Consider the following 10,066-nt stretch of genomic DNA (forward strand, 5'->3'; position numbering starts at 1 on the left):
GGCCCCATCATCTCATATCTCAGCACTGAAGTCTCCTCTAACTCTGGTCTTGATAAAATGCAAATTCCCTTCCCCCACCAACCCCATTTAAAACCCTCCTCCCACTCTTCAGATCCTGGCACTGGTGCTTCTACACCCCCTCCCCCACTTCTACATCAGAGGCAACTTAATGGTGCACTACTTACCAGTGAGTAAGGCTAGTGCATGACCCAGAGGACAGGTCTGATGAATCAGTATACCTTATTGCAGAGCCAGAGGCTCACCTCCCCTTTGGAAGTAATGTCAGTCTTCATTCTTCCATGCTGCCACTTATGCAAAGGAACAACTGAGGACCGCATGAAACAGGATTTTTGTAAAACAGGCCTCCTAGGTACCAGGCAGCATCCTGCTGCATCAGTTGGGAGGACACAACACCATGCTATGTGACAGCAGATGAACACAGCTACATTGATTCTGGTTGGGACCTGTTCAGTCTGCTGTCAGTAGCATAAAGCTGTACAGCCACACACATATGGGATAATTAGTCCTGTCTCAGCATAGCTAGTTGTCCAGGGACAGCACTACATGAATGGAACTCCAATAATCTGAGACAGCTAGTTATTTTCCTCTCCCCCCACCCCAAAACACCCTACTAAAGGTGACTACACTAACCAGAAGTGCATTCCAGTTGCATAGGCTTATGAAGCATCCAGGACCACATCCTGAATTTTCTTCCTAGAAGGTTAGTTGATTAGGCTGGGAACTGAGGAGAGAAGCCCTTGCCTTGCCCTCCTCCCAACCTTGGCAACAAGGACAGGAGGAGGGCAAGGCACCAGCTACAAATTATTTTAGGGGGATGGCTAAACTGATTGGTTTTACACAAACTGAATAGGAGAACATTAAAGATGCTGAAGACTCCTTGCACCCCTGTTGATAGCAGAGCAGCATTTTCTAGGGTGCAGAGATTCTCTGCCTATAGAGAACTTCAGGCCCTGCTTGTCGCACAGCCCCAAATGGGTTTAATCAATTCTGACAGGCCCCCTCACCATCACCCCCCCCCACAGAGGCCACTACCGTAGCCTCAGCTCTAGGCTCTTACTGACTTTATGCTGGCTCCTGCAATTCGTTCCTTGCAGACCTGCTGTGCATGTGACCGCAGTAGCCCCGTGCTGCAGAGCAGGAGTGAGGAATGCACACATGTGGGTGGATAAGTCAACCGGAGGCTGCATGTGAAAAGCGTGTGAAAGTGGGTGAAAAAAGGCCCCTCGCTCCTTGGGTGGGTGCAGGTGGTGGTGGTTCGCCTGGGCGTTCCCCAGAATGGCAGGCAGCTGCTTTGGGGAGAAAAAAAAAAAAAAAAAAAAACCCCAAAACTCTGCTCTTTGTGGTTTTGGAAACTCACTTTTCACGACCTGAGGCAGAGCTCGGTATCAGTTCTTGAAACCGGTGCACAGAAATCAACTCGCTCACACTTCCTGCCCAAGCCAGCCTCCCTGCTTCATGAGAAGTGCCTGGCTGCATCAGGGCCTAAGACCTGGGGTGGCGTTCACAAGCTACACTCAGGGTCAGGCATATCTGGCAGGAGACCCCAGAGGAAAGCCAAGCTGCTTAGGGCTAGCTCAAACAAGGGTGCCAAACCTGTAGCTGCAAGACCCAATTGAAACACTCCAGCACCACCACTCAGTACAGGAGCTGCCTTAAACTGCCTCTGGGTTCCAGTCCTGCTTCAGCAAATAGGTCATTGAGTTTGCATGCTGGGGTTTGTCATAGGTTTCTCTCATGTCCTGCTTCAGGAGAACTCACCACCTGCTATTGCTTCGTTTCCTTTTATAACCCAGCTCTAGGTACAGCCAGACCTCCCAGCCTCTTGCTTTGGCTAAAAAGGCAGAACAGATATGGAAGAGAGAGACAGCTGAACTTTACAACCTTGGACTCTGCAGCTGGGTTACCCACTTAAGGTGCTCTGTAAGGGGTCCCAGTCACTGGAACGAGCCCTGGGCTCAGAGTCACTAGGCAGCCAGTACTTTTCTTCCTGCCCAAGCACAGGTGGGGCTGCCTTGGTAGAGGCAGTGAAACGGGTATGCTGGCAGGTAGTACCTTGAGTCAGCAGAGTTCGAGAGCCAGCACAGCTGTTAAGACCACTGTACTGGTGAAGCTACACCATACAGAAAAGCAAGATACAAAAACACTGCTTTAAAAAAAAAAAAAAAGACGGAGTGCTCATACTTGAGGCCTTTGTTTCAGCCTCTTGGCCAAGTTTCAGCCTGGCCCGTAGCGCTCCACACTTACCACTTCCCCTATCAGCTCAACTAAATACAAAAATCCTTCTTCCTGTGAGGCTCCATGGCAAGTCTCATTCTTGAGGCATAGGAACAGCAGAGCCCATAGTCACCTATGGGCTTTACAGTTATTCAGACCACCATGTCAAGCCAAAGGTTAAGGAAAGCTTCTTTCTGCTCCTTCTCCTCCCATCACCTCAACTCTTCCCTTGCTATCCCATAGCCCAGCACACCACTCATGGTGCCAGCCCCTTCCATGCAAAGCCCCCAGTTAGCTCTGTTTAGCTCCACGTTGCTGGCAGCAGAGCAAGACAGACAGGACTGGATTCAGAAGCAAGAGGCTTCTCAACCTCCTGAAGAACAGCCATTGCCAAGCCTCATCCCCTGCACTTTGGACAAGTCAGATAGAAAGGTACTCGGACCAGGCAACTGGCAAGCAGCCCGAGAAAGGCGATCAAGTGCCCAGTGCACGCTTGGTGCAGAGGGGGCCTCCAGGGCAGAGCTAAGGCGCCCGGAGGAGAGCGCAGCACGAACAGGGTAAATCGCACCCAGAAAGCAAAGCCCCAGGGGTGGGTAAGGCCCATGAGTCTGTGCTGCCCCCATGTGGCAGCTAGGAACAGCCTGAGCAGCAAGGCTTCCTGCCAGCAGGGTTTGAAAATAGAGACGGTGCTCTGAACTCAGACAGGCAAAGCAACTCCACTCCATCACCCCAGTCAGTTCCTCCAAGAGCCTTCCTGCCAGCTTGTACTGAACCTAAAATACCCCTCCCCCAAGCTCGCCTCACTCGGTACAGATGCCACACAAAGACAGCCCTAACTTCCCCAAACCCTCTGTTTCACCTTTGCCAGCTCTAACAAGACTGACATCTCCCGTCTCTAAGATTATGCCAGTACCGGCAAAGCCCACCCAGCAGGAATCTCTAGAGGGTAATCTGCCCTAGACCTACCCTCAGGTTAAACCAACCTCAGAAACCCCCACATCCAACAGAGCTTGCTCACCCATACTACACACTGCTGATGTGAAACCCACCTCTCCCAAGAAACCCCACAGGTTGGAGACGTTTCAGCAGTTCCAGAAGCATGCCCCTTGCTCCTGCTCTCATCTCTACAGACAGAGACGTTGCCTCACACTTTCATAAAGCTGCCAGTCTGGCCAGGAAGTACTTCACCACTATCTTTTCTTAGTCGCATTTTCAGCAAAACCCAATTTCTTACATTTTAAAGTTATTCTTGCCCTTGAAAATTGCCCCTAGTGCAAGATGGAAGAATCCCAGGCTGAATAGGTTTGAGATAAGCTTCCCTCAAAAGGGAAGACTTTTTCCCCGCTAAACTGTCAGGCCAGTATTTTCAAGAGTGAGGGCTCCCTGTTCACTACTGGGGGCCCAGACAATGCATGAAGATGAAGAGGCCCTTTTACACCAGATGGCAGGGCTGAAAGGATGCAAGCAGTTTGTTTAATTTTCCAGACAGGATGGGTTAGCAGATGCCGGTTAAAGGCTGACTTGGTTCAAAAAGCAGGATGTTTTGTAGCAACCCAAATATAAAGCCCTTCCAGGTTGAGAGAGAGGTGGTTTCACTGTCAGACACCCCCAGAGACAATTGGCAGCAAGGACCCTCTTAATCTCCTTGTTTGAAGAACCGAAGGGCAATGGCAGAAAACATCAAGATTTATTTCCTCTATTACAGTGGAGATTCAGAACTGCAATACGAAGGCAGCCTCAACTAGGTAATAGCTTATCTGGGACTAGAAGCCTAAATTGACAAAAATATAGTACTTGCCCTCAAGTGGAAAGAGGTGCAAAGTCACAGAGGATAAGGATCTATCATATTTACCCAAATCCAAGACGGCTTTGAATTTAAGATGACTCCCCAGTAAGTTAGATTGTATACCTGAATCAATTTGTTGCAAGTTTTCCATGTATAGAATCCAATTAACAGAAGGTGATCATAAGTTTATTCCCCCACTACTGTGGTGGGGAAAGCAGGGACAGAGGGGAAGGGACCAGAACCCCACCTCTTGCTCCCTCGCTCATCCACCTCATTCCTGCCTCCCCCCCACCCCAAATGTACCCTTCTGCCCCATTGTAACTATCCCTTGAGCATCCTCCCCTTCTGCTCACCTGCTGTGCCTTGGGGTGAATATATATATATATACACACTGGTAAAAGGGAGGCTGCACCAGGGATCCCTGAGCAAGATCTCATCTACTCGTGAGCTATAGTCCAATTGCTCACTGCTCAATTTCACAGGCTCATCTCCCCGTTCAGCCATGCCCAAACCTCACAGATGTTTCCTGTCCAATCAGTCTCCTTTGTTGGGACCTCAATCCACCTGGCCTCTGCCCCTTCTCTCTTGTTGGGCCACTTAGCTCAGATCCACTATGTTGGACCCTTCTCCTGGGCTCCAACCGTAGTCTTGCCCCACTGGGCTCAGGCTTAGCCCCTCAAGCTTTGGTCTCCTTGCCCCGATTCTTGCCCATTGCAGGCACCGGGCCCCCTGGCTCTTGCCCTTCTTGGGCTTTGGGCCCCTGGTCTTGTAGGGCTATGGGCCCTTGACACTACATCTGCCCCTCTAGGGTGCTGGGCCCCCAGCCCTGCTTAGCTCCCACTTGCTGTGGCTTTCTTAAGCTTTGGCTTCATTCCTTCTCAGGTGCAGCCAGTCAGTGCCCTACCTGGCCCCTGCCTAGATTCAAAGCAGTTATGTGCCCCTTGGGCACCACTGGGACCTCAAAAACCATCCCTCACAGTCCCACCCAAACCACCAGTATAAACTATAGCAAAGGAATAAGCCCTTTGGCTATAACACCACCTAACCCACTCTGGGTCTGCGCATAAACAGTGACTACCTGTCTATATAACCAGGCTTCCCTTTACCCTAGGTCACATTCCTCTGCAAGGCAGCAGCAGCATGCTGCTTGCATCCCCCAAGGTAGCACCAGTGCCGCCTAAGAGCTCTCCTACCCGCTCCTGATCAGGAGCTCCTTCTTCTACAGCCTCTAAGGCCAGACTACCTGGGCAGGAGCAGGCCCTGAGCTTATGTACATGCTAAGCCTTGCCCCCACCCCCCCGGTCAGGTGACTCAGGAACCATCACAGGTGTGTTCATTCTGACCCTAAGGACTTGCCTGCCCGCCCTCACAGCTGTTTAGCATCTGTTTGCAGCTCTTTGCCCCTGAACAGCCTGGTTGTCTATCCCTTGTGCCTGTTACTGCTGACTTTTACCTAAAACTCCTCCAGCAGGTAGCTAGTTCCTTAACTGGTAGCTTTCCCTGAGCCGGCTCACCTTGCTGCAGTTCCGTTAACAGGAGCCTTCTGACTCTTGTTACACCCATGCAGTCTGCCACTCTGTGTCTGTGCCTGCCTCCCACCCCCATACCTGTGTGCCCCCTACTACCTCCTGCAACCTGCCCCTACAGCTATCCCCGCCCTCCACCTGCCTCCCTACTCCCTGCCTCCATTTGCCTAACCACTTGCTATCTATCCTCTCCCATGCCTAACCCCTGACCGCCAACCCCCAGCCCTCCCCATGCCCATCCCCTCAACTCCCTGCCTCACCCCCAACTTCCGCTGCAGCTCTGTTCCTTCAGGGCAGTCAACAGCAGCAGCAGCTCCCAGCAAGCTGGGTAGGAGCTGGAGGGACCCCAGTAGAAAATAAGGAGGGGAGGGGAGGGAGGCAGGCAACAGAGGGGAGCATCGGTGGGGTGGACACAGGCAGAGGGCAAGGAGTGTGTAGGGTACAATCATTGGGGTGCACAGAATTATAATGTACTTAAAATGGTACATGACCCAAGCAAACTTAATGACCTCTTGAAGTGGAGGAACTAAAAGAGTTAAATGAGCTAAAAGATGAAGGTTCAATTCCCTATTCTGCCTTTCTTCAGTGTTCCAGGTAAATACGTATTCAATGACTACTGAGCATTTTGCAGTGGGACTCACCATTCTTCTTAAGGAAGTTTCCACTTTGCACAAAATAATACTAATTAGGCCAGAGAGAGCATAGTTGTAATTTGGTGACTCACTCACGCGGTAGCCGGGAAACCTGGATTCTCATCTTTGCTACAATGGCTACTTAATGTAACACCTCCATAAAACATCCATTTGGCTTAGTAAAGCAAGCAAGTCCATGAGGAAGGAGTTCAAATATATCCCTTTCTCCAACATTTCCTCTTGCTTATCTCAGGCCCTGCTAAGCTTTTTGGTTCATCTAGATCAGTGGTGCTGAACCTGTATCTCGGGACTCGGGACAAATGCCACCAGGCCTAAGGTCAGGGAGGACTGGGTTAGAGAGCTTCTGGAGGGGCTGGATGTGTTCAGGTCAGCCTGTGCAGATGCTCTCCACTCCAGGGTGTTGAGGGAATTGGCAGGGGTTATTGTGGGGCCCCTGGCATGGCTTTACGAGCACTCGTGGTGCTCTGGCCAGGTGCCAGATGACTGGAAGAAAGCCAACATGGTCCCCATCTTCAAAAAAAGGAAGAGGGAGGACCTGGGCAACTACAGGCCTGTTAGTCTTACTTTAATTCTGGGGAAACTTTTTGAGAAGATCAAGGAGCACATCTGTGATGAGCGAGCAGCAGGGATGATGCTCAAGGGCAACCAGCACAGTTTCACTAGTGTCAGACCAACCTGATTGCCTTCTACAATCAGGTCACAAAAGCATTGGACGCAGGTGTTGCAGTGGATGTAGTCTTTCTGGACTTCAGCAAGGCCTTTGACACTGTCTCCCACCCCATTCTCATCAAAAGACTAGGTGACTGTGGCATTGATGCCTACACAGTCAGATGGATTGCAAATTGGCTGAAGGGTCGCACTCAGAGGGTGGTGGGGACAGGTCTTTTTCGACCTGGAGGGAAGTGGGCAGTGGAGTCTCCCAGGGCTCGGTCCTTGGGCCCGCACTTTTCAATTTCTTTATTAGTGACTTGGATGACAGGGTAAAAAGTAGCTTATTTAAATTTGCTGATGATACCAAGATTTGGGGTGAGGTGGGCACGCTAGTAGGGAAGGACAGATTACAGCAGGACCTGGACAGGTTACAGGGGTGGGCTAATGAAAATAGGATGGCTTTCAATACTGACAAGTGCAGGGTGCTGCACTTGGGCAGTAGGAACCAGCAGCACACTTATAAGCTGGTAAACTCCCTTCTCGAGAGCACAGCAGCAGAAAGAGATCTTGGAGTCATTATTGACTGCAAGATGAACATGGGCCGACAATGCGAGGTCACAGTCAGAAGGGCTAACGGTACCTTGTCGTGCATCCACAGATGCATCTCAAGCAGGGCCAAGGAGGTGATCCTCCCCCTCTACGTGACACCGGTCAGGCCGCAGCTGGAGTACTGCGTCCAGTTCTTGGCACCACACTTCAGGAGGGATGTGGACAGCATCGAGAGGGTCCAGAGGAGGGCCACCCACATGACCTGGGGACAGCAGGGCAGACCCTACGAAGAGAGGCTATGAGACCTGAACCTGTTCAGCCTTCACAAGAGAAGGCTGAGGGGGGACCTGGTGGCTGTCTATAAATTCATTAGGGGGGACCAGCAGGGTTTGGGAGAGACCCTGTTCCCCCCCGGGGTAATAAGGAATAACCACCAAAAATTGTTAGAGAGTAGGTTCAGATTAGACATCCGAAGGCACTACTTCAGTCAGGGCGGCTTGGATCTGGAACCAACTTCCAAGGGAAGTGGTGCTGGCTCCTACCCTGGGGGTCTTTAAGAGGAGGCTTGACATCTACCTGGCTGGGGTCATTTGAGCCCGGTTTTCTCTCCTGCCCAGGCAGGGGGTCAGACTTGATGATCTACAAGGTCCCTTCTGACCCTACTTCTATGAATCTCATGGACCAGCACCTGAAGGGACTGGATTTAGACATTGCGGGGGTGGGGGCTGGAAATCAGCAAACATCTCAGCCAGGCTGGTTCCCTTCCCTTCCCTGCTACATGCTATTCATCCCCTTCCCAGCTGGAGGTGAGCACTCTTCCTCCCCTCCAACACCTGGAGCTACTTCCTATCCCAGTCTCTTCCTCCCCTAGCTGAGGGGAGCGGTGGCCCATGATGCAGCCAGGTCACAAACACCTGACTTGCTACTCTAACAGGTTGTACTCCACTGATCTAGATCCAGTTCTTCAGCATCTAACTCTTAAGCATTCATTGGATAGGGAGCCTGGGTGCTGACGCGCATTGCAGTGGCAAAGTGCTTCTGTAGATGTAGCTCTAAATGGCTTACATATAAATCCTGCTGATGTCAGAGGGACAGAAAACTAAGTCATGGTAGCACCTCTGAAAACATTGCCATCAAAACACTGGATTGATTTTCTTTACTATCTGCAGAAACAGTCTCCTCAGAACAAGTAGTTTTTTTTAGGATAAAAATAGGGCTTTAGAACGTCAGTCCAAGCAATCTTAACACAGGAGAAGTAAGAGGAATGGGATTTGTATGGCTAAGCTTTGTAAGGGTTGCAGAAGTACTTTACTAGCTCTTAATTTTATGAGCTAAAGTGCAGCCATTCCCCTACAGTCAGCAACTCCTGCTGGACAAGCACAAAACAGAGCAAAGCCCTAGGCAAACAGGCTGCTTGCAGATGTTAAAAAGAAAAAAACCCCCCAAAAATCCATGCTTTAATCGGAAGAAGCAGTGCATTACTTTGAGCCAGCTCTGCAGTATCTGTATAGATTGGGTACTTCAGCGAGGCTTTTTGGCACTTTTAGCTAAAGCTGAATCAAATCATCTGAGTGTCAAAAAAGCCCCCCTAAAGCACCAGATATTTACAGACTTTGGGCAAGCCAGGTCCAAATAAGGCACTGCCTTTTCTGGGCATGTGCAGGGCTTGGCGCAGGAAGGCACTGATATGAAGATGTTTAAAAAAAAAAAAAAAAAAGCGTTTTACTTTAAACAGCTACTGAGATGTTCAATGTGCAGCAAAAGAGCAGCAGCTGATGAGATGACAAATAAGGAGAGAGAACTAGGAAGAATTCATCTAAGTCGGTGGTTTTCAACCTTTTTTCATTTGTGGACACCAAAAAAATTTGAATGGAGGTGCAGACCCCTTTGAATTGTAAGTGTGGGTATTCATATACTTTTTGATTGATCAGTCATCTATTGCAGACCCCGCAAGGGTCCCCGGATGACAGGTTGAAAACCACTGATCTAAGTCCATCATTCACAGAGGGCAAGGCAAAGGAGTTCCATGAACTGAAAGCAAAACTGCGTGGAGTGTGGGTATTATAGCTCAAATGGGCAAACTCAAGCGTGCACTACCCAAAGTCCCTATCAGCCCTCTTGCTCTGCATAGCACTGAAACTTCTCCCCTCTCCAAAGCCTAACTTTGTCAACGCACCATGTACCACAGTGGGGGCAGTCAAGCTTCTTGGGATCTGTAGACATCATCTCCAGATGAAGGATTTAAGAACATCTCCCTCCTCCATGACTTCTCCTGCCTGTTGTACCCATCACCTAGAGCCAAGTGCTTCAACCACACTGCATGACTGCTCGTTGATACAGAAAGGGAGCTGTAATCTAAGATGCCCAGACAAGAGGTGGCAGTTGCACGGCCCAAGCTCTACAGTATCTGCATGCAGTGGTCCGCAAGTAGTCAAACCCATAGCTAAGGCAATGGCCTAACTGGGGCACTGCCTCTACTCAGATTCAGCCCTTGGAGGCAGATGAAAAAGGCGACTGAGAAAAGAATGGCAAACAACTGAGTGCATGATTTATTGGGTATATTTACAAAAATCACAAGTACCACCCCCATCTTCTCTTCCCCCCCTTGCAGGTCATGAGGCCTGCCCCCCCCCCCCCCCCACCGCTTCTTTTTTGCTTTTTTTTTG

The sequence above is a fragment of the Alligator sinensis genome, unplaced genomic scaffold (assembly GCF_000455745.1).
Source record: "Alligator sinensis unplaced genomic scaffold, ASM45574v1 scaffold367_1, whole genome shotgun sequence".
Lineage (NCBI taxonomy): Eukaryota > Metazoa > Chordata > Crocodylia > Alligatoridae > Alligator > Alligator sinensis.